Genomic DNA, 26746 nt, shown 5'->3' with positions numbered 1-26746 from the left:
ACAGGCCTGGAACTCCATCCCATAAGCTGACATCCTGCACCTGGAAAACACAATGCATGCACATTTGCATGCTTGCATTCAACATTCTGGTGGTTACACAGGTTATTAACATACCAGCATTTCACATTTCCAGTGGCTTATCTTGTGCTTACATAAACCCTTGTTTAGCAATGTTAATCATGTAAATATGTTACCCAGGTAAATGTATTCCCAAAATTACATTGTAGTTGTTGTGACCTTCAGTCCAGAGACTCGTTTGATGCAGCTCTCCGTGCTACTCTATCATGAGCAAGCTTCTTCATCTCGAAGTACTTATTGCAACCTAAATCCTTCTGAATCTGCTTAGTGTATTTATCTCCTGGTCTCCCTCTATGATTTTTACCCTTCACACTGGCCTCCAGTACTAAATTGGTGATTCCTTGATGCCTCAGAACATGCCCTACCAACCGATCCCTTCTTCTAGTCAGGTTGTGCCACAAATTCCTCTTCTCCCCAATTCTACTCACTACCTCCTCATTAGTTACGTGATTTATCCATCTCTTCTCCAGCATTCTTTTGTAGCACCACATTTTGAAACCTTCTATTCTCTTCTTGTCCAAACTATTTATCATCCATGTTTCACTTCCATACATGGCTACACTCCATACAATTACTTTCAGAAAAGACTTCCGACACTTAAATCTATACTCAATGTTAACAAATTTCTCTTCTTCAGTAACACTTTAATGCCGTTGCTAGTCTATATCTTATATCCTCTCTGCTTCGACCATCATCAGTTATTTTGCTCCCCAAATAGCAAAACTCGTCTACTACTTTAAATGTCTCATGTCCTAATCGAATTTCCTCAATGTCACCTGATTTAATTTGACTAAATTCCATTATCTTCATTTTGTTTTTGTTGATGCTCATCTTATATCCTCCTTTCGACAACTGTCCATTCTCTCCCAACTGCTTTTCCAGGTTCTTTGCTGTCTCTGACAGAATTACAATGTTGTCAGCAAACCTGAAAGTTTCTATTTCTTCTCCATGGATTTTAATTCCTACTCCAAATTTTCCTTTTGTTTCCTCTACTGCTTGCTCAGTATACAGATTGAATAATGGGGATAGGCTACAACCCTGTCTCACTCCCTTCCCATCCGCTACTTCCCTTTCATGTCCCTCAACTCTAATAATTGCCACTTGATTGCTGTACAAATTGTAAATAGCCTTTCACTCACTTTATTTGACCCCTGCCACCTTCAGAATTTGAAAGAGAGAGTTCCAGTCACCATTGTCAAAAGCTTTCTCTAAGTCTACAAATGCTAAAAAAGTAGGTTTGCCTTTCCTTAATCTATTTTCTAAGATAAGTCGTAGGGTCAGTATTGCCCCACTTGTTCCAACATTTCTATGGAATCCAAACTGATCTTCCCTGAGGTCGACTTCTATCAGTTTTTCCATTTGTTTGTAAAGAATTTGTATTAGTATTTTGCAGCTGTGACTTATTAAACTGATAGTCCGGTAATTTTCATACCTGTCAACACCTGCTGTCGTTGGGATAGGAATTATTATATTCTTATTGAATTCTGAGGGTATTTTGCCTGTCTCATACATCTTGCTCAGCAGATGGTAAAGTTTTGTCAGGGCTGATGCTCCCAAGGCTGTCAATAGTTCTAATGGAATGTTGTCTACTCCTGGGGCCTTGTTTCCACTTAGGTCTGTCAGTGTTCTGTCAAACTCTTCATGCAGTATCATATCTTCCATTTCATCTTCATCTATGTCCTCATCTATTTCCATAATATTGCCCTCATGTACATCACCCTTGTATGGATCCTTTATATACTCCTACCATCTTTCTGCTTTCCATTCTTTGTTTAGAACTAGCTTTCCATTTGAGCTTTTGATATTCATACAAGTGATTCTCTTTTCTCCGAAGGTCTCTTTAATTTTTCTGTAGGCAACCCCTAGTGATGCATGTCTTTATATCCTTACATTTTTTCCTCTAGCCATCCCTGCTAAGCCATTTTGCACTTCCTGTTGATCTCGTTTTTGAGACTTTCATATTCCTTTTTGCCTTCTCCATTTGCTGCATTTTTGTATTTTCTCCTTTCATCAGTTAAATTAAATTTCTCTTCCGTTACCCAAGGATATCTACTAGCCCTCATCCTTTTACCTACTTGATCCTCTGCTGCCTGCATTATTTCATCTCTCAAAGCTGCCCATTCTTCTTCTACTGTATTTCTTTCTCCCATTCCTGTCAATTGTTCCCTTATGCTCTCCCTGAAACACTGTACAACCTCTGGTTCTTTCAGTTTATCCAGGTCCCATCTCCTGAAATTCCCACATTTTTCAGTTTTAATCTACAGTTCATAGCCAGTAGATTTTGCTCAGAATCCACATCTGCCCCTGGAAATGTCTTACAATTTAAAACCTGGTTTCTGAATCTCTGTCTTACCATTATATAACCTATCTGAAACCTTCCAGTGTCTCCTAGCCTCTTCCACGTATACAACCTTCTTTCATGATTCTTGAACCAAGTGTTATGCTCTGCACAAAATTCTACCAGGCAGCTTCCTCTTTCATTCCTTGCCGCCTTTCCATATCACCTACTACTTTTTCTTCTCTTCCTTTTCCTTCTATCAAATTCCAGGTCCCCATGACTATTAAATTTTCATCTTCTTTCACTATCTGTTTCATTTCTTTTATTTCATCATACATTTCTTCAATCTCTTCATCGTCAGTGGAGCTAGTTGGCAAATAAACTTGTACTACTGTGGTAGTAGGCATGGGCATTGTGTCTATCTTGGCTACAATAATGCTGTCACTATGCTGTTTGTAGTAGCTTACCCGTGCTCCTACTTTTTTTATTCATTTTTTATTCATTATTAAACCTACTCCTGCATTGCCCCTTTTTGATTACTGTACATTAATTATTTTTTGGTGTTGCTGTTTTCTTTTTACATCACTGTGTGTGCGATGCTTTACATTTATTTATGTTCAGGACAACTGCCATAGCCTGCATAATTCATCAATCGTAGCAGGTCATTCTACAAATCTGTACTGTATTCTGGCATTGATTCCTTTTTATAGATAACTACATAATCTGCAATCTGCCTTATAGAGCACCTTATGCTCTATCCTAGATCATTTATATACATTGTGGACAGTAAAGGCCCATCACACTTCCTTGTGATACTCCTGAAATTACCCGTACATTGGTCAATTTTATTTCGTTAAGAGCGATGTGCTAAGTTCCATCTACAAGGAAATCTTGGATCCAGTTGCAAATCTCTTCTGACACATGATAAGCTTTTATCTTTTACACTGAACAGCAGTTTGGGACAGTGTCAAATGCCTTCCTGAAGTATAGTAACATGGTATCAATGTGAGTGCTGGTGACTACAGTACTAAGGGTCTCATGGAGGAACAATGCGAGCTGACTTTTGCAAGATCTCTGTTTGCAGAATTCATGTTGATTTTTAGAGAGGAGATTTTCTCTAAAATCTTCGTAATACGTGAGCATAAAACAAGTTTCATGACGGTACAGCATGTCAGCTATATGGACTTTGAATTATGTGTATCTGACCTGTGCCTGTCTTGAAAACTGGAATGACTTATACTTTTTTTCAAGTTGCTAGGAACCCTTTGTTGCTTAAACAACATATGATAAACTGCTGCTAGAAGAGGAGCAAATTCTTTCCCATAATCTTTGTATAATCTTACAGATATCTCATATGGTCCATATGCCTTCACTGAGTGAGGTGATGCAGTGGTTAGCACACTGGACTGGTGGGTCAAATGAACATCTGACCATCCTGATTTAGGTTTTCCACAATTTCTGTACATCACTTCAGGCAAATGCTGGGATGGTTGCTTTGAAAGGACACGACTAATTTCCTCCCCCGTCCTTCCCTGTCCTCACTGTTTGGTCCCCTCCCCCAAATTAACCAACCAACCATATGCTTTTTGACTACAGTAGTAGTGCTTTTCTATTCTGTGATCACTTATCTTATCTGCCAGTTTGGTATTCATACAATGATTGGAAAGAGGAGGAGGGGGGTCACTAGTACAGCCATCTGCGGTGAAACAATTTTGAAAGACCTAATTCAGGGTTTCAGCCTTCTCTCTGTCATCTTCTGTTTCAGTGTCATTTGGTTGCTGAGTGACTGAATAGATGATTTCAAACTGCTTATTGATTTTATGCAAGACCAAAACTCTAGCAGTCGGAATCTGACACAACCAGGAGATGCAGGCTGACTGGCCAAGGGTGTCAACAGCGAGTCACCTAAAATGACAGAAAGACAACAGCTATAGACAATAGTGAAGATAATAACATCTATGGGCAGATACAGCAGAATGGAAAGACGGAAGAGTGAACAAAATTGAGAGCCTAGGCGTAGCAAGATCAGAAACCGAACAACGATGGGTATGAAGTGCAATACAAGAGCACAGTTGGACCACGACTGACTGCTGGCGTTACAGGGCCCCTGTGAGTGCCAATAGACTGGTGTGGCAAGTGTGGCCTACACACAGCATGGTCCCAGATTATAGGGGCGCTGCATAGTGGCTGTTGTCTACATCCATGCCTTCTGGCGAGCTGTCCAAATTGTTGTACTGGGGTACCAGAGAAATCTCTGTGGGTTTCTGGTCACATTGTCTGGCAAAATTTTACTTCCAAAGTTGTTGAGAACTTCTCTCATTAATCTTCTTACATTCATTTTCACTTCATTCAGCTTTTGTTTGTCAGCTAAGTTTTGACTTCTCTTAAATCTGCGTTAAAGTTCTCTTTGTTTACAGAGCATTTTCATGACAGCTGTTACACCATTGTGGGTTTGCTCTGAACATACTTGTCTGATGCATGTTGAATGAGGTTTTTGCATTTTTTCCACTTCTGTTCTGCAGCTTTGTTCTCAGCACTGAATATTTGTTGTTGACTACTCAGATACTTAGCAATTTGCATCCTATCACTCTTATGAAGCAAAAATATTTTCCTATGTTTCTCAAAAGAATAACACCAGTAAACATTGATGCTATCACATCCTTATGATCACTGATACCCTCCTCTAACTGTTAGAGCATGCAGATGAGAGACTGTGTGCACATACTTAAGTTGTCGAACTTCTAGCTTTATCTGCCGACTTCTGTGGCACACCTTATGAGTGCATGCACGAATCCCAGGCGTGGATCCATGTGGGTGACTGCATCCCTCCCCCTTCGGGGAAGCGGAGCATTGTTGATCCTTATGGGGAGTTGTGGACAGCTGCAATGTGGAGACACCGTCCACATCCACCGATGCCCCGGAGACAAGAGGAGCGAGCAGCCCCTGGTTGCCAGAGACCTGGAGATACAGGAAAAAGTGACAGGTGTGGGAGAGCCCCCACAGCTCCCTGTCAGAGCACAAGATGACACAACCGGTGATGAGCAAGCCATGGTGATGTCTGGCAGTGGCATGGAAGATAGAGACGGCATTGCCTCAGGCTGCTCCTGTGACAGTGAACAAGGAGGGGTATCCACCCCAGCTAGAGTGCCACTGGAGTTGCTGCTGCAGGCTGCAAAGGCATAGGCTCTTTGGGAGGAGGAGGTGCTGCAGGTAGAAGAGGAGGTTGGAACCCTAACAGCAGGTAGGCAGCATCCAGCAACTGGGGTACTGACGAAGATGGTGTCGCAGGCAGGGGTGCCTGCACTCACTGGGATACGGAGCTGATATCAATGATGACAATCGACCAACCAGCCCTCTGTCAGGAGGTTCTAGACTCGATATCTTTTTCTGACACACGATGACTACCAGTATCCAGAGGGGATGTCAGCCAAAATCACATGTCCAGACACATCACTGGAGTAAAATCTGGTACACCAGAATGTGATGGCAGGCAAGATCCAGGACAGAGGAGATAGAGCAGCATCCTCAGCTGGCACCTGTGCCTATCTCTTCTGTGCCACGGGAACCAATAGGAGTCTTCCAGTAGGCCATCAGATAGAAATTTAATACGTATTCCACAGGGAAGTGTCACAGATATTTCCTCACCAGGGTTCTTTAAGGTGCAAACCATGCGCTCAGCCTCCTCATTAAGACTGTAAGCAGAGTGGACATGGCAAATGCATGACCACACACAGAAGTCATGAAATGTCTGAGACAGGAACTTGGGTTCATTGTCAGAAACAAGGGTAACTGTAAGACCTTCCACAGAAAAATTTTTGGAGAGACCTTGAATAGTGACCTCAGTAGCAGCCAAGGGGCACCACATCACCTATGGAAAATGCAAAAGTGCATCAATGACAATCAACCAGGACAAATTCAGAAACAGACCTGGAAAATCAATATGGATGTGTTCCCAGGGCTGGCTTGCTGGATGATATGAAGAGAACGATGACCTGGGAGCCACCTGTTGACTAGCACACTGGGGACATGCAGCAACCAAGTTTTCCAAGCTCTCTGTCAATGCCAGGCCAGTACATACATCTGCGAGCCAAGGCTTTGGTGTGGGAAGCACCTCAGTGCCCCTCATGTAACATCTGTAAAACCTCCTGCTGCAAACTCTTGGGAATGACCAGCTGGGGAGCTGGATCATCTGTGGAGACGAGGACACCATACAAGATTGAGGGACAATCGTGCAAGACAAAGTAGTTATGAAGCGAATTGGACAAGCATCCCAGAAGACAAGAAGACTAACTCTGTTGGACGAGATAGACTAAGTGCCTAAGGATGGGGTTGGCTGCTGTTGCCATGCGACTTGGGTACTAGTGATTGGAAAACTATATACTGCTTGGTAGGAGGAGACATCCAAATGCACACACATGAGCTCCTCCAAATTGAACTGGGGGTCTGGGCCAACTGGCAGCCAGTATAAGGCATCCATGTTGGTGAAAACGAATGTCATAATTGTATTTGGAGAGGAACAAGGCCCACTGCTGCAACTTGTGGGCTGCCTTATTGGGAACCCGGGCAGATGGACTAAATGATGAAATTAAGGGTGTGTGATCTGTAACGAGTTTGAATTTGGTGCCATACAAGAAAATGTGATGTGTGGTGACAACATGCACAATGACCAGGACCTCCTTGTCGATCTGAAAGTACAGGACCTGTACTGGATTGAGAGTTTTGGATGCAAATGTCAGTGGCTGCTCCAAGCTCTCTGAGGTCTCGTGGACCACCCCCTTACAGTGCTGCGAGGTGTCCATAGCCAAAGCCAGTGGTTTGTCGGGGTCAAAGTTAACTAGACATGGAGGTGACCAGAAGTGTTCCTTCAGTATGATCAAGGCCTGATCGCAGTTTGGAGACCAGACAAAAGCAGTACCATTACCTAGAAGGAGATGCAATGGGTGCATGGTGGTGGATGCCCTGAGAATGAACCGGTGGAAATATACAATTTTATTTAAACTGTTCACACAACGATGAGGGACACAGGAGGTCTGTAAAGGCCCTGACAAGACTCTACATGAGTCAGACACCATGCCTTGAGAAGACATGGCCCAGATACTCAACAGATGGTTGGAAAAAGTTTGGACTTCTGCAGATTGCAATGCAGATGCACAGCCCATGGGTTTTGAAAGTGAGCCAGGAGGTTGTGCAGTGCAGGTGGTTGCTCATAGTGCGTTCTGTAACAATGATGTCATCCAGGTAGTTGAAGCAGTGTGGAATGTTGGACATGACCTGTTTCAAATAGGACTGAAAAATTGTGGGTGCAGTGCCACCCTAAACATCAACAGTTGGTATTGATAAGAGCCAAATGGTGTGTTAAAGACCATAATAGCATTGGACTCATCATCCAAGGTTAATTTGGTGATATGGTTCAGATAGAGAAGAATTGTCCTTTCTATGCATATGAACAGTTTGTCAGGACGTGGCAGTGGGTATGTGGCGACCACGGACTGTGAACTCGCCACAAGGATGCAATTTACAAGAGAGTTTCTTAACTATGACAAGGAGTGTGGCACATCCACTAGATGAAATGGGAACCACAACCCCAAGGGAGGCAAGCTAGTCCAGCTCCGTCTTCATTTGGAAGTGGAGGGCCAGGGGAATCTGCCTAGCACAAAAAACTCTAGAATGAGCTAACTGATTCAAGGTTAAATGCTTTCCGTAAAGATATCCTGAAATTCTGAGTACAAAGATTCCAAAGACTAATAGGGGACGTCAGCAGATACCACAATTTAATCCATATTGACTGTTAACAGACAGTAACTGTTTCAAAAATATGAAAAGGTGTTTCAGAGACTGCATCACAAAATTTACCTGATTCAGCCATCCTGGCTCAGGTATTCCACAGTTTTTTAAATCAGCACCATTTTGCATTCAAATAAAAGTAGTGCTTCTGACTCAAAGAGGACTTCTAATTTTGCAATTTCATTATAATGCCTTTAGAATATCATCTTTAGAAAAACATTTTTTACACCACTTTTTTATCACTTTCATGTCACCCATTTAATTTTTAGAGTTCTGATTTTAATTGCATTGTTTTCACTTTTTATGTTTATATTTTAATCCAGATATTTAAAGTTGTCTGTTTTCTTTGACGTTGCTAGACATGGTTTTGAAAATTCTTGGGGAGGTACTTTCATGGGTTATGTGTTACGTCCTTCCAAAAGATATTTGCAGATTTGGCTTTTCCGTTGTCTCTGTGAGAAGTTCTAATCTTGTCTTTGTATTCTGTATTACTACAAGATCATTTGCAAAGGCCAAACACTTTTCTTACTTCTTTCTCTTGTGTTATACTTTTTGAGGTGCTTGTTGATAGATTCAAGTTGCTTCATTTCAAAGCATCTCATGTATATCCTAATAATTTTATCTGCTTGCTTCCTATCAAACTGATAGATTTTCAAATGCCTACCTGTTTTCTTATATACCTGTTGTACCAAGCTTTCATTTTTTTGTCTAAGTGCTTCTTATCTGTTATTCCACCATCTGTGCTTTTGTAGCTTGTTGCCTGGAGCTGTTTCAAATGGAATATGTTTGATTATTTCCACACAGTCGTTGACATCATTACTCATTTCCTTCAGCCTCTCTTGAAAATTACATTCCCTTTTCTTCAAGTTTCATTATTAATTCTCTTAGTCATACGGGCTTGAGTTATAAATATGTTTCGGAATAAATCTCGTGTGGATCTCAGTTGGAGTGATCTGGCTTAATTTCCATTCCTCTCTATACTGTAATGTTCTTGATTTCTTGGTAAGTATAACTGTGAAACTCTCACAAGTTGGGATTCAGTGACAGCTATGTTTTTTGCTTTCTAGGTAGTTTATTGAAGAGTGTTGTCGTGATGTTAAGATCAAATACGCTGAAGTGCCAAAGAAACTAGTATAGGCATACATATTCAAATACGGAGGTATGTAAACAGGCAGAATATGGCACTGTGTTTGGCAACGCCTATGTAAGACAACAAGTGTCAGGTGCAGTTATCAGATCAGTTACTCCTGCTAAAATGGCAGGTTATCAAGATTTAAGTGAGTTTGAATGTGGTGTTATAGTCGGCACAAGAGCAATGGGACACAGCATCTCTGAGGCAGCATTGAAGTGGGGATTTTCCCTTACGACAATTTCATGAGTGTACCGTGAATATCAGGAATCTGGTAAACCATCAAATCTCCCACATTGCTGTGGCTGGAAAAAGAAGCTGTAAGGACCCAGACCAACAATGACTGAAGGGAATTGTTCAACATGACAGACTTGCAACTCTTTGGCAAATTGCTGAAGATTTCAATGCTGGGTCGTCAACAAGTGTCAGCATGTGAAGCATTCAATGAAACATCATCGATATGGGGTATCGAAGCCAGAGGCTGACTCTTGTACCTTTTACTACTGCATGACACAAAGCTTTACACCTCACCTGCGGCTGTCAACACCAACATTGGACTGTTGGTGACTAGAAACATGTTATCTGGTCAGACGAGTCTCATTCTAAATTGTGTCAATTTGATGGACGTGTATTGGTATGGAGACAACCTGATGAATCCATGTACCCTGCATGTCAGCAGGGGAACTGTTCACTCTGGTGTAGCCTCTGTAATGGTGTGGGGTGTGTGCAGTTGGAGTGATATGGGACCCCTGCTACGTCTAGATACAACTGTGACAGGTGACATGTAAGTAAGCATCCTGTCTGATCACCTGCATGCATTCATGTTCATTGTGCATTCCAATGGACTGGGGCAATTCCAGAAGGACAGTGCAATACTCCAAACGTCCAGAATCGCTACAGAGTGGCTCCAGGAGCATTGAGTTTAAACACTTCCACCAGCCACCAAACTCTCCAGACATGACCATTATTTGAACATATCTGGGATGTGTAGCAATGTGCTGTACAGAAGAGATCTCCACCACCTCATACTCTTATGGATTTATGGATAGCCCTGTAGGACATTAGTAGAGTCCATGCCACATTGTGTTGTGGCACTTCTGTGTACTTGCAGGGGCCCTACACGATATTAGGCAGGTATACCAGTTTCTTTGGCTCTTCAGTGTAACTTGCATATGTCTGCTAATCTTGAGTTCTCTTGTGAGCTAGATAGCTTCCAAAAACTTCTATCAGTGATTGCTCCCTACCAGGATTGGCACTGAAGTCTTCCAACATCATTATTATGTGGGTTTTATGATCGTTTGATATAATGTTTTCTAGATTTTCTTTTTTATTTCAGTTCTTCTTGTTGGCTTCATTGCACTTCAAAATTTATTAATGTTTATTCTTGCATTTAAATGTTAAAACAGATAGTCTTTCACTAAAGGATTCAAATCAACAATATTCAGGATTTTACTATTGTGAACTGCGAAGGCCATTCCTAAAATCCTGATATTTGAGTTGCAAAATGTAACTGCCAGGTCACCTGTAAAAAGTTAACAGTTCACACCATCCATTGTTAGGTCCTCAGCATATATTGTTTCTTGGATGGGTGCTAGCAGGATGTTGTTACTGTTCAAAATGTTTATCATTTGTTTGAGTTTCCCAACTTTGCAATGGGAGTTAGTATTTATGCGTGTAAATTTTTATTGCCTCTAAAACTTCAGATTGGAAAGGTTCACCAACTGTTCCTTGCATTATGGTGCAGACACTCCAGAATCTGAATCTCTGCCTACACTCCGTTCAGGAGTGGTGGATCACCCACCTGGAGTAATATTTCGTTTCCCCTTACACTTCATAGTTATCCTATTTTTGTAGTGAGGGTAGACACTTTTCTACCAGAGGTAAAACTAAGATTTTTAGTCTTAGAATGTTCTTTTCTAGCTGTCCCTAACATTGGGTACAAATGTTGTCTAAACATATCTGATATGGGAACAGACGCATTTGGATTTTAATTTCCAACTTTTATGTGAACGCTAAGAGCAGGGTTGCAGACACAGTTCTGCTGTACCACTCGACTTCATTTCTGGCTTCACTGCCATTGAGGTCTTCATCATTACCTTGATAAATTGCCTTCATGACACACTATCTCGTGGGCCAGGCAAGCCAAGGCTTTTCTACAATGTGTTATTCTCCACCAGGATTTGGGCTGGCTATGGTAGACTTTGTATGTATATTATTATTATTGTTATTAATTCTTTCCTTTCTCAGACGTTATGTCTGGTTAAAAATGGAAAGTGACGCGGACCTTGATCAAGCGTGACTTCCGTTTAACTGTACGGTATATGTTACATTGCATTTAGGAACTTTCAGGTAATTGAACTTGTATCAATAATTACAGATTTCTATAGTTGTATATATAAGTTTGGATGTAGCTGTATTGCGTTGATGTACTGGTGGATATTGCGTGGTATGACTCCTGTAGTTGATAGTATAATTGGTATAATGTCAACTGTATCCTGATGCCACATGTCCTTCACTTCCTCAGCCAGTTGGATGTATTTTTCAATTTTTTCTCCTGTTTTCTTCTGTATATTTGTTGTATTGGATATGGATATTTCGATTAGTTGTGTTAATTTCTTCTTTTTATTGGTGAGTATGGTGTCAAGTTTGTTATGTGGTGGTGTTTTATCTATTATAATAGTTCTGTTCCAGTATAATTATATTATTATTATATATGTATAATTATATAATATATATATATTATTATTATTATTATTATTATTATTATTATTATTACTATTATTACTATTATTCACACTTGTGCCCTACTTAACCTTTCTTTGTTCCTAATTTCTTTCATTCTCCCAGAATGAGTTCTTTTCGTACTCACAGGCCAAATTGTCCAGATCTCCTCAGTTTTTTTGTCTAGCCAATTGCCCAGTCATGAATTTTATGCTTACCAGTTTGTTCGGTCTAGCATTTGTTGTTGTGTTATCTCTACATCTTTCAGATCATCTTGTACTGCTTCAATTCATTTCATTGTCAATATTTTAACTTTACTTCGAGTTTTGTAGTGCTCCACAACTTATCTGGTAAATTCTTTTAATATTCCCATAAAATTTTATCTTGTATATTATTAATATTTATATCCAAATAAGTATTGTCTTAGACTGCTGCCACCCATTTTATACTAAGAAGTCCCTTCCGTACAGCCTAGCCACCCGTGGTCATCACATCTGCAGTGACGAGCAGTCCCTCTTGGAATATACCGAGCATCTCACGTAAGCCTTCGCTGACCGTAATTATCCTCCTAACCTTGTACAAAAACAAATCTACCGTGCCTTATCTTTCCAGTCTCTCACCACCTCCCAAAGTCCCACAGTCTGGCCACAGAGGAGCATTCCCCTTGTAACTCAGTACCACCCAGGACTGGAGCAACTAATCACATTCTCCGTCAGGGTTTCAATTACCTTTCACTGTGACCTGATATGAGAAATGTCTTGCCCACTATCCTTCCCACTCCTCCTACAGTGGTATTCCGCCATCCACCGAACCTACACAATATACTCGTCCATCCCTACACAACCGCTGCTCCCAATCCCTTACCTCATGGCTCATACCCCTGTAATAGACACAGATGCAAGGCCTGTCCCATACATCCTCCTACCAACACCTGCTCCAGTCCAATCACTAACATAACCTACCCCATCAAAGGTAGGGCTACGCATGAAAGTTTTTTTTTGACTGTCTTTTTGTTGTGTCTGTCTGCGCCTCAGCATCTCTGCTGTGTGGAAGGTGGTGATCTGTTCTTTTCATTGTATTATCATTGTTTCATCCTGGGTTTTCCATTGTTTGTTGTACTTGACACACATTTTACACATTAGCCCTTTCAGACCTGTATTTTTTCTGGAGGAAGAAAAACTTTTTTTTGTGGCAATATTTTTAGGTGATGTTTTAATGATTTTAGGTGCAAGATTTATACAAAAATAATATTTACATTTGGCTTCATATTATGGGCTTAAACAACGAATTATGAAATATTCTTTATTGTAATAAGTAGTAAATTGATAATTCAGTCATTACCATGCAAAATAACGATAACAGTGTTCAATTATACAGTAGAATATAGCAAACCAACCAGACCTGTGTATTCTTGTGGTCATTAGTTGCAGCACACTGCTACATTGACTTGCTGATGTTTTCATAGTGATGCCCAACAGTTGGCAGCACTTACGCATGATTAGAAGGTTAAATATTCACAAATTTGTATCTGAGATTTCCATTGGGAAAAATACTTCTGTTGCAGCTAAGACACAGTATTAGTTAATGGACACAATTGTAGCCAGAGGGTCTCAAGGGACTAGTTAATGGAATCTGAAAAATAATTTATCATTGCTTCCATGAAGTGAATGTAGTTCATTCAATTTCAAGTAAGGGAATAATTCTACCATGTGTTTACATCCTAATTATAATGTGATTCATGTTTCATAGGTATGGCTATAGTCAAGTTTCCATAGAATATCTTTGGACTGCGACAAGGATATTAGAAGAAAATGCTACTTCTGTGGAACAAAATAAAGGAACAGGTATGGATGATAAGGCATAACTAATGGACTAATCTAAGAGTAAAGAAATGGAATTGGTGTATTTTATTAGTAAATGGCTCTTATTACAGCAGATAATAAGTTTTCTGCATGTCCACATTTAGTCCATATGCTGTATGCTGTATGATGTATTTGGTAAAATGTGTTTGAAAACTAAGCATTTCTCTCTTCTCTTGTCTCATTGATGTATGGTGTGCAGGAAATATATTTGCATTATAGGTTCTATAACATATCTAATAAAGATTATTGTAGACAAAAAATGCCATAATAGTTATGTAGCTATACTGATTTTGACTCTATATTCATTACACTAGTCCATTTGATTATTCTTGGTCTGTGGCTTGTGAGGAAACAAGGATAATGGGAAAAAGAAAAAGTGTACCCACTCAAGTTTCTTGTTGAATTTGGAAACACTTTTGTGGCACAACAAATATATTAAAAAAAGTGTTGCTAAATGAGTGAAAATGTGTAAGAGTCAGAAGGGAAAACGCGAATACCAGTGTTGTCCTGATTGTGATGTCACATTTATTACTACCTAGTCTTACAGAATTTACCACAGTAATGCAAGTGTCAGCCTTTAGAAGAACATGCACTCCAATTTAAAAAACACCAGCATGCCATGTAGGAGTTCTGCAAATTTGACATAAATTGATATTCATACAGGTATCAATGGAAAATGGAAAATTGCAAACTTTGGCAGCCAGTGGATGAATGTGTGATGCTGCAGCCCACTTTCAATGTGGAACTCTCAGGAATAGTAACCAGGGGACATGTCATTTCATGTACTCACTTGCACAACAATTCTTGCAGAGAGCCGTTGAACAATATACGCAGGTGTCAGCATTTGAGAGAAGACATGTACTTGGGCTCAAAGAAGCTGATTGGAGTAATTGACGAATTCCTCTACATTTGAATAGGAGTGAGCCACTATTTGATGAAGTGTCAGGAATGGGTGAACCGTGGCCAAACACAGCATCAGGAAGGAAGCGTTCGACCTAGAGAGAGATGGCAGAAAGTAAGGACCGAGCATTCACCTGAGAGGCATTCAGAGCCTCAGATTCATCATTATCGTCAATCCAATGTGCAGCTGGTGCTCCAGTGACCACAGAGACCATTAATGTAGGCCAGTCACATAAAAGGGACAGAGCTTACGGCACCCCTTGCGCCAATTACCTTTGGCCTGTGTAAACAAATGAGCCCATATGCAGTGATACTGAGCACAATTGGCCTGGAATCTCATTGAATGGAGTAGAATTGTCTTCAGTGATGAGTCCCACTTCAAATTGAGCCCTGATGACCAGCGAAGATGTGTCCGCAGATGTCCCAGTCAGTGATGGGATACTAATTTGACTGTCGCCTGTCATACAGCCAACAGCTAGGAGTGATAGTTTTGAGTGCCATTTCATTTCTTAGCAGAACCCCTTTGGTTGTCATCTGTGGCACACTTACAACACAGAAATATGTGGAGGACCTTCTACAACCCATTTTTTGCCCTTCATGGTAAGCCATCCTGAGCCTACATTTCAGAAAGATAATGGCTGCCCGTGCAGGGCGAGAGTTCCTACCGCTTGTATTTGTGCTTACCAAACTCTGACTTGGTCAGCAATGTTGTCAGATTTCTCCCCAGTTGAGGATGTTTTGAGCATTATGGGCAGGGTCCTCCAATCAGCTTGACATTTTGACAATCAGAGGTGGCAATTGGACAGAATTTGGTAAATCAGTAACCACTTACAGTGAGATCTCTTTATTCACTAAAACCAGAAGATGCTTTTAGTAGTCTGACTGTGTATTGTACTACTGTTAAATACCACTTCAGGAAGATAATATGAAGTCTATATTTGGTCATTATGTAGGCTTGGATTAAAATAAACAGTGAAGTTATCACTGCAAAATATTGTTTGTAATGGAACAGGGGAAAGCAGTTTCTTTTAATGTCTGAATGTATATTGAAAAGTGTGAAGTGATTAAAAATAAATGATTTATGGTCTCCAGTGTTTAATAATGTACACAGATAAAGTAGGTTACAGATGTTAAAGCACCAATTACAAGTGTACTGATACGATGAATGTGCTGTAATCGTATATAAAGAAACAGACTCTGTTTATGTGCTAGGGAATGGGTGGGTGGATTGGGGGGGGGGGGGGTGGTTATTGTGTGAAGATACTTTTCCCACTCTCAGCAATTTTCTCTGAATGCACAGTGAAACTGTCACCTTTTTTTAGGTGAACTTACAATTTTCTACTTGCTGGAAGCACTTTTCAAAAAGTCAGTAAATACATACAACCAGTTCAGTAGTTCACAACATGGCCTTGTTTTCACTAAGGTACAATGATCATTTAGCATATTTTAATGGTATTTCAGTTTTACCTGTTTTACAAGATTGTAAAATGTTGTATGTAGTATCCTTTACCTTACTACAGTTCTGTTTATCCGTAGAGCAGTTTTAGTTTAATATTCTTGAATATCTAATTGTGAACACTTCTGAATAGCATAAATATATTAGAAATGTTCTGATAGACTGTAAATACTTTAGGAGAGTGCTCCCAGAATAGCAGAAGTGTTGGGCTGTTGACAGACACATGAAAGAGTAAGAAAACTTGCTAGCTTTCCGAATAATTCCTTTCTCGAGCTAGAGTACACACACACACACACACACACCTGTCCCACTACCTAGCGCTGGCTGGATGTACAATGCTGGAATTGCAGTTCGGCGGCTGGGCTAGGGTGGAATGGCAATTGTTTTGAATTGAGTGATTGGAGAGAGACAAAGAAGGGTGGCAGGAAGAGGGTTTAGGGTGGATAGGTAACATCTCAGAGGGAGGCAGCTGGTCTGCTGGCTAGGAATGTGGAAGAGAGGGGGCCCAGGTGCATGGGTTAGGCATGTGATGCACGGGTGCCAGAGCCGATGAGGAGCAACTCGTAATGAAGGTGAACTGGAGACATGAAGTGGGATGGGGTGGTAGGACATAGAAAGGGGAAAGTGTTGGGTGGAGGACTTGGGCAGTATGTTAACAGACACTGATGCCAGGAGGGTTGCGGGAGTGAAGGATTTGTTGCAAGGATAACTGTAATCTGACAAGTTCAGAAAATCTGGTGGTGGAGGAAAGGATCAAGATGGCATGGATTGTGAAGCAGCCGTTGAAATCAAGCACGTTATGCTCAGCTGCCTGTTGTGCCACTGGGTAGTCAACTTTTTGACTACCTGACAGAAGATTTACATCAACAGAATCCTCCACCTACATGCTGTGCTGTAGTGATCCCATCTTAGATGTGCAACATAGCTCCAGCACCTACTGAAATCCTTAGCCCCACCCCAGAACTTCTCTCTTGAGTCCTTCTCCTTCCTCATCTCAGTGGCACCATGGACATCCACCTTCCACATTCTCCCAAAAAATCCAAAAACCCAGCAATCATGAACACCACATTGTAGCTGGTTATTGTGCTTCTAGTGAAAGAATTTCCATTCTTTTTGGTCAACACCTCCAACCAATTGCCTAAACCTAGCCTCTCATATCAAAGATACCAACCACTTTTATTCCTCACACACGATACAAACTATATGCTGACATACATCTACTTCTCCTTTGAGGGGAACGTATTTAAACAACTCTGCAGACAGCTATGGACATCCACATATCACCTTTCTATTCCAACCTTTGTTTGGGCCATATGGAGGAAAGATCCCTAGCCTCAAAACCCCCAAATTCCTTGTCTGGTTCAGGTTAATTGATGATATCTTCACAATCTGGTCTCACCTACCCTTATTCGTCCACAACCTCAACACCTTCCCTCCCGTTTACTTCAGTTCATCCTCCTTAACCCGAAGTGTCACCTTCCTGGACTCCACCTCTCTGATGGTGCCATCCACACCTCTGACCATATTAAACCCACTAACCAACAACAGTACCTACAGCTGTCATCCCTTCCACACCAAAAAATTGCTCCCATACAGCTTGTCTACCTGTGGACAGCACATCTACCATGACGGGAAGTCCCTTATGGAGTATGCTGAAGTTCTCACAAATACCTTCAAAGACAGGCACTACACAGCACACTTAGTGTGCAAACAGATTTCCCATGCCATTTCCTCATATGTCCCTAATCCATGCAACTTCCTAAAGAATTGGCTATAAAGGAATGCCTCCTTCATCACCCTGTACTGGGACAACTGAACCACAACCTTCTTCAAGGCTTTGGTTATCTGTCATCATGCCCTGAAATGAGAGACAGCCTGCACAAGTCACTGTCAGTTAGACTGTCATTGAGAGTGCACTTGGAATTCCTGCTGCTAATAAGCCAAGTGCACTGTTCGTTTGTTACATATTTTTATGATCTTCAAAGAGGAGTGACTTCAGTAAGGGTAGGAGGTGTGATTGCTGTGTAGAGATGCCAGCTGAGTTGGTGACCCTTCGCTCACAGTTCCAAGCAGTGTTGGCTTCTGTCAAACAGCTTGAGGCTGGTGCCAAAGGGCATCACTTTGGGGGGTCGGACACGGGGATGCAAGGGACTTCGAGCACGTTACACATGTCACCCGATCGGTTCTCTGCTGTGGCTGCCCTGGGTACTGCCTGCACTAAGGTTGACCCCTCACCTGTAGTTGGGTGGGAAATCATTCCAAAGTCTGGTAGGTAGCAAAAGACAATCGAGGGGACGATCATAGGGCCTCCCCAGTTCAATTGATGAAGAGGTTTTGGGCTTTATCTGTGGCTGACGAAGTCTCTAAGCTGGATGCAGTCATCCACCCTGTTCTAGAGGAAGCTTCTCGGCCCACAAGGTCTGGGCATTCACAGAGGGTGGGTTTGTTGGTAGCTGGGAGCTCCATCGTTAGGCACGTGATGGACCCCCTCAGGAACATGGCTGCCAAGGAGGGGAAGGAAGCCAGTGTGCTCTCCATGGGAAGGATCAGAATCAGAGGCTCAGGTGGTTCTGTGACTGTGTAGGCTGCAGATTCCTTAATTTGTGTCATCAGTGGGATTCCAGGTTCTGCTGAATAGGTCAGTAGTCCACTACACACACAGGAAGTGGCTACATGGGTAACGGGAGCTGTATGGAAGGGACTGGGCAGTTTTTTAGATTAGAGGGTCTCAGGAAACCACAGACAGGGTGTCCATCTAAAAGGGGGCAGGTAAAACACAGTAAGGTAGTTGTAGCAAAAATCAGTATTGTAGTTGTAAATTGTTGTATCTGTGTTGGGAAAGAACCAGAGCTCCAAGCCCTTATAGAAAGCACAGAAGCTCAAATAGTTATAGGTACGGAAAGCTGGCTAAAGCCGGAAATAAGTTCAGACAAAATTTTTTCAAACATTCTAACAGTGTTCAGAAAGGATAGATTAAATACAGTTGGTGGTGGAGTATTTATTGCTGTCAGAAGTAGTTTATCTTGCAGTGAAATTGAAGTAGATAGTTCCTGCGAAACAGTATGGGTAGAGGTTATACTTGACAATCAGACTAAACTATTAATTGGATTGTTTTACCGACCCTCCAACTCAGAAGATATTGTTGGTGAACAGTTCAAAGAAAACTTGGTGGTGACTTCAATCTACCTTTGATATGCTGGAAAAATTATACGTATAAAGCCAGCGGCAGGCATAAAACATCATCCAAAATTGTATTGAATGCTTTCTCAGAAAATTATTGTAAACAATTAGTTCATGAGCCCACTTGAAGTGTAAATGGTTGCGGAAGCGCTCTTGACCTCTTAGCATCAAATAATCCTGGACAAATAATGAGTACCATGACGGATACAGGAATTAGCGACCACAAGGCAGTTGAAGCTAGGGTAAATACACCTGCAACCATCAAAAAGAAACACAAAGTACATCTATTTAAAAAAGCTGATAAAAATGCTCTTAATGCCTTTAAGAGACAGTCACCACCCTTTCTGACCTGATCATGTAAGCATAGAAAAGATGTGGAATGATTTCAAAGAGATAGTATTGCTGGCAGTTGGGAGATATATGTCACATAAATTAATAAGTGATGATACTGGTTGCCCATGGTACACAAAACGGGTCAGATTGCTGTTGCAGAAGCAGCGGAAAAAGCATGCCAAATTTAAAAGAACGCAAAATCCCCAAGATTGGCAAAGTTTTGCAGAAGTTCAATATATAGTGCGTGCTTCAATGCGAGATGCTTTTAATAATTTCCACAATGAAACTCTGTCCCGGAATCTGGCAGAAAACCCAGAGAGATTCTGGTGATACATAAAGCATACCAGTGGTAAGACGCAGTCAGTACTTTCACTGTGCGATAACAACGGTGAAGTCACTAAAGCAGAGTTATTAAACACACTTTTCAGAAACTCCTTCACCAAAGAAGACAAAGTAAATATTCCTGAATTCCAATCAGGAATCCATAGCAGTAGATAGCCTCGGTGTAGGAAAGCAGCTTAAATCACTTAATGAAGGCACGGCCTCAGGTCCAGATTGTATAACAGTCAGGTTCCTTTCAGAGTATGCTGATACAATAGCTCCATATTTAGCAATTATATACAATTGCTCGCTCATTGAAAGATCCGTACCTAAAGACTGGAAAATTGCTCAAGTCACACCAATGCCCAAAAAGGGAAATAGGAGTAATCTGCTGAATTATAGGCCCATATCACTAATATCGATTTGCAGTAGGGTTTTGGAACACATACTGTGTTCAAACATTATGAATTACCTCAAAGAAAACTATTTATTGACACATAGTCGGCAGGGATTCAGAAAATATCATTCTTGTGAAACACAACTAGCTATTTATACTCATGAGTAATGAGTGCTATCGACAGGGGATCTCAAATTGATTCCATATTTTTAGATTTCCAGAAGGCTTTCAACTCTGTTTCTCACAAGTGTCTTCTAACCAAACTGTGTGCCTATGGAATATCACCTCAGTCGTGTGACTCGATTCATGATTTCCTGTCAGAAAGGTCTCAGTTCGTAGTAGTAGATGGAAAGTCGTCAAGTAAAACAGACGTAATATCCGGTGTTCCCCAAGGAAGCGTTGTAGATCCTCTATTGTTGCTGATCTATGGTATATTAATGACATAGGAGACAATCTTAGTAGCCGTCTTAGATTGTTTGCAGATGATGCTGTCATTTACCGTCTTGTAAAATCATCAGATGACCAAAACAAATTGTAAAATGATTTAGATAAAGTATCTGTATGGTGCAAAATGTGGCAATTGACCCTGAATAAAGAAAAGTGTGCAGTTATTCACATGAGTTCCAAAATGAAATTCACTAAATTTGAATTACGAGATAAGTTGCACAAATCTGAAGGCCGTAAATTCAATTAAATACTTAGGGATTACAATTACGTATAACCTAAATTGGAACAACCATATAGATAATGTTGTGGGTAGAGCAAACCAAAGACTGGGATTCATTGGCAGAACACTTAAAAGGTGCAAAAGGTCTACTAAAGAGTCTGCTTACACCACGCTTGTCCGCCCTATGCTGGAGTATTGCAGTGTAGGATCCACATAAGGTGGGACTGACGGATGACATTGAAAAAGTTCAAAGAAAGGCAGCTCATTTTGTATTATCATGAAATAGGGGAGACAGTGCCACAGACATGATACGTGAATTGGAGTATCAGTCATTAAAGCAAAGACATTTTTTGTTGCGACAGGATCTTGTCATGAAATATCAGTCACCAGTTTTCTTCTCTGGTTGCGAAGACATTCAGTTAGCACATGTCTACATAGGGAGAAATGATCATCAAGATAAAATAAGGGCAATCAGGGCTCGCACAGAAAAATTTTAGTGCTAGTTTTTCCCACCTGCCATCGAGAATGGAACAGCAGAGAGACAGCTTGAAGGTGATTCATTGAACCCTCTGCCAGGCACATTATTGTGAATAGCAGAGTAATTGTGTAGTTGTAGATGTAGAAGTAGAAGTAGTAGTTCCCTCCTCCTCCTTATAAAGAGATATTTTGCCATCCACCCAACCTACACAACAACTTAGTCCATCCCTATGCCAGTCCCACTCCCAACCCATCAGGTCCTACTCATGGCATGTCACAGGCTTGTCCCAACCCATCTGAAGTAGTGACTTGTAGCAGCAGGAATGTTGTTTGCCAGCTCTGCTGCAATCACTGCACAACAGTTTTGTCCATGAGAATGGCTCGCCACGGCCAAACTGTGGCCAAGAGCAATGTTGACTAGCAAGTTGTACAACATGTAGCTGAGGACAACACACTTGATTTCAATGGGTGCTTCATCACAACCTGCGCCATCTGGGTTGTTCCATCCACCAACAGCTTTTCTGAACTATGTAGATGGGAGTTATCCTCCTATAATCCTCCTAGCATCAGTCTCCATTAACCCACTGTCCCCACACCCTCACCCAGTGGTTTCACCTTTGCCTGTTATTACCTCGCAGTTCATGCCTGCATGTGACGTTCATCATGTGCAGCTCCCCACCAGCTCTGGCACCCATACATCACATGCCTAGGCTGCACATCTGCCACCCCCCTCCGTCCTACATTCCTAGCCAGCAAACTGATTGCCTCCCTCCAAGCTGCTAGCTACCCACCACAACCCACCCCTCTTCCTGCCTTCCACCTCTCTCTGCCTCTACCCATCCCACCTGATACAACCACCATCCCACCCTGGTCCAATCACTGAAATCCAATCCGAACATTGTATGTCCAGCTGGCGTTATGTAAGGGGACAGGTGTGTGTGTGTGTGTGTGTGTGTGTGTGTGTGTGTGTGTGTGTGTGTGTGAGCGCGTGCATGTGTGCATGCGTGCCTGTCGACAACTCAACACTTCTGCTATTTGGTGAGTGATCTCTTTCACTCTCAATAGGATACATTATGCTTAGCAAAAATTTCAACCATTCTTTATGTAATAAGAACCAGCAATTTATCACCCAAACTGTTTTTACTTACTTCTGCACAAAGAAGCTGCACAGTATGCTACTTTTTTCAGTTGTAGCCGGCTTTCTCCATTATCTAGACAATGCCTTTGGATAGCCTCTGATGATCTGTGTCATATTGTACATTACATATTTATTGTGATTGTAATTATGAATGTGTACTTAATTTTTTTTGTATAAGTAATTTGAAAAAGTGCCAAGTGGTCTCTAATTTTGATTGCAGTATCTACAAAATGTCTTGAACGAGAGCAGTGCTTAGCAGCAAGTGGCCTTGATCTTACATCTTGCCTACATTTTCTTCTTGACCTGTATACACAGTGGACAGCTCCACAAGTATGTAATCTGCATGAAATATTTTAATCGCCTCTTTCTGAGAATAAATTTATTATTTGTCAATGACTAATTTGTTTGATACATTGTTCTTTCACTTATGTTCACTCAGTGAAAATTTTTTGAAGGTACTGATTTCAGTAATAATGTATCATCAATGTTCAATCATTCAGTAGAATTAACAGTTGCTTTTTGAAAATTGCAGAACAAAAAGAAGTTACACAGTACATCACCTTGCATAATCTGATAACACCTTTGAATAGTTTCTGACAGTTCTCTGTCACATAGTTCATTACATAATTACTGCAGTTATAATTATGAGTGTTTAGTTAACTGATTTGTTGTTTTAAATAATTTTAACTATTGCATGTATATAAATGGAGCAGTATTTTTCTGGAGATAGAAAAGACAGATTGCAGAAAATGTTGCTTCTTGAGGTATGTCCCAGTCAGTGGTTAACAGTCTTATCTTTCTCTGACCTGTGAATCATTTCACACAATCAGGCCAGTGAGACGTGCAGTTTGCATGGAATCTGAATTGTGTGATTTAGTTGAAAGGATGGAGGGAGGGGTGGGGGGTGGGGGGGGGGGGGGGAGGAAACTAGGATACTAGGAGAAAGGTATCAAAAGAAGGCTGGTGAATCAAAGCCAGTTATTACTGTGGACTCACAGAGAAAAAAGGAGATTCACAATGCAATTTTGAAGACCTTATGAAATTGAAAAGCTTAGCTTTGAAATAGTGATGTAAATGAGGGTTGGGATGTGAAAAACATAAATAAATAGGTCATTTGCATGTGTTACATGTACACAAGTACCTAAAAAATCTTGCAAGTTAGAGAATGAAATAAATTATGCGTTTTCTAAGAATAATGTTCATTATGGACAGAAAAAATAACATCCATGTAACATGTGGTTAAAGATGTCAGACTGGGTCCATTTCATAAATACAACTGATAGTGTTCTAATTGTTTACACAAGTATCATTAAACAGTTTTTGATGTTGCTGAGCAACAGTCATACAATATTTTTTAAACGAACACACCGCCAGTACATTTTAAGGACATGTGCTCATCTTTTATTTACCAATTTAAGCCTATTTTTGCTAAATACGGCGTGCTTGCACAGTTACTTACTGACCTGTTATAAGACGGTGGTTTTATATCAGGCATTTCGTGGGGACCAATATTTTTTTAATTTATAGCCAACTTTGATCTTGACATGTCAAGTGTCTTATAATATACACCATGTGCTCAGAAGTGTCTGGACACCCCCAAAACATACATTTTTCATGTTAGGTGCATTGTGCCGCCACCTACTGTCTGGTACTCCATATCAGCGACCTCAGTAGTCATTAGACATCATGAGAGAGCAGAATGTGGTGCTCCGTGGAACTCACAGGCTTCAAACGTGGTCAAGTGATTCCGTGTCACATGTTTCATACGTCTGTATGTGAGATTTCCCCACTCCTAAACTTCCCTAGGTCCACTGTTTCCGATGTGATAGTGAAGTGGAATTGTGAAGAGACACATACAGCACAAAAGTGTACAGGTCGACCTCGTCTGTTGACTGATAGATCACAGACAGTTGAACAGGGTCTTACTGTGTAATAGGCAGACATCTATCCAGACCACCACACAGAAATTCCAAACTGCATTAGGATCCACTGCAAGTACTTTGGCAGTTAGGCGAGAGGTGAGAAAACTTGGATTTCATTGTTGAGCAGCTGCTCATAAGTCACACAGCATGCCAGTAAATGCCAAATGATGCCCCACTTGGTGTAAGGAGTGTAAACATTGGACGATTGAACAGTGGAAAAACGTTATGTGGTGTGACGAATCATGGTACACAATGTGGCGATCTGATGGCAAGGTGTGGGTATGGCGAATGCCCGGTGAATGTCATCTGCCAGCATGTGTAATGCCAACAGTAAAATTCGGAGCAGGTGGTATTATGGTGCGGCCATGGAGGGGGCTTGTACGCCCTTGTTGTTTTGCATGGCACTATCACAGCACATGCCTACACTGATGTTTTAAGCACCTTCTTGCTTCCCATTGTTGAAGAGCAATTCAGGGATGGTGATTGTATCTTTCAACATGATTGAGCACCTGTTCATGATGCATGGCCTATGGTGGAGGGGTTACACGACAATAACATCCTTGTAATGGACTGGCTTGCACAGAGTCCTGACCTGAATCCTGTAGAACACCTTTGGAATGTTTTGGAATGCTGACTTTGTGCCAGGCTTCACTGACCCACATTGATACCTCTCCTCAGTGCAGCACTCTGTGAAGAATGGGCTGCCATTCCCCAAGAAACCTTTCAGTACGTGATTGAACATATGCCTGCGAGAGTGGAAGCTGTCATCAAGGCTAAGGGTGGCCCAACACCATGTTGAATTCCAGCATTACCAGTGGAAGGTGCCACAAATTGTAAGTCATTTTCAACCAGTTGTCCTGATACTTTTGATCACATAGTGTATGTTAAAGACATATAATCAAGTGCTTGAAAATGGCATAAAAGGCTGAAGCCTGGGTGGAACTTAAATAAACAATAAAACAGTCAAATGGCTACGTGTTTCTTTAAAGCAAATATTATTGTTTGCATATAAATTTTGGTCCCGTTCAGATGCTATTGTATGTATAATTTTTATCTGCCTTTATATTGCAGCTGTTTTTATCAAAAAGTAAGAACTTCAAACTACCTCCCAACAATGAAATGAAAGATGTCCTTGTTATGTACATGAGCAGGTCTAATTGATTTACTTGTGATATAGAAAATGCAGGATCAAATAACAACAATTTGAAAACGGTAGTTTGCTTCTCTTTTACCACATGGAGGAAGCATTGAGTGGCAGATGGGCACAATTAAAACACTGTTAGATTCCAACACTGCTCTCAGTCCTTTGCCCCCACAGCTCATATCCCTGCAATAGACCCAGATGCAAACACCTGTTCCTTACATTCTCCCACTGCCACTTACTCCAGCCCTGTCACAGGCACCTCCTAACCCATCAAACGCAGGACCACCTGTGAAAGCAGCCATGTGATTTACCAACTTAGCTGCTACCACTGTGCCCCATTCTGCGTGGGTATGACCACAAACAGACTGACTGTCAGCGTGAATGGCCACTGTCAAACTGGCGAAGAGGCAACTGGACCACCCAGTTGCTGAGAATGCTACCTAACTTGATGTGCTTGACATCAGTGACTGCTTCAAAGCCCATGTATCTGAATTGTTCCCAGCTATACCAGCTTCTCTGAATTGTGCAGGTGTAACGTATTCTTCGTTCATGTACTCATAATGTTGACCTATGATGTGAAACGAATCAGTTTTACTGTTATAGGGCACACTTCCAGTGAGAAAATATGGCAAGACTGAAGATACTAACTGTTTACATGATTTCTTAAGGATTTGTTTCTCACGTACAATGATTTATAATGAACTACATTCTATCTCTTCCCCACCACACACACACACACACACACACACACACACACACACACACACACACACACACCATACTACTAAACTGTTAAAAATTCTCATGTGGAGTATCAAATCAAATGAAATCATTATTATGACATAACACGACTCATACAATCAAAGATTGTGACCTAGGTGACTTGTCAATTCTAACACTACTTGGAGAGCAATACATTTAATCTAAGGTTATGGTATACATGTTGTTGCTTCTTCAGT

The sequence above is a fragment of the Schistocerca piceifrons genome, chromosome 3, assembly GCF_021461385.2.
Source record: "Schistocerca piceifrons isolate TAMUIC-IGC-003096 chromosome 3, iqSchPice1.1, whole genome shotgun sequence".
Classification (NCBI taxonomy): domain Eukaryota; kingdom Metazoa; phylum Arthropoda; class Insecta; order Orthoptera; family Acrididae; genus Schistocerca; species Schistocerca piceifrons.
The sequence above is the reverse complement of the archived record's forward strand: the minus strand, read 5'-3'. Positions refer to the sequence as shown.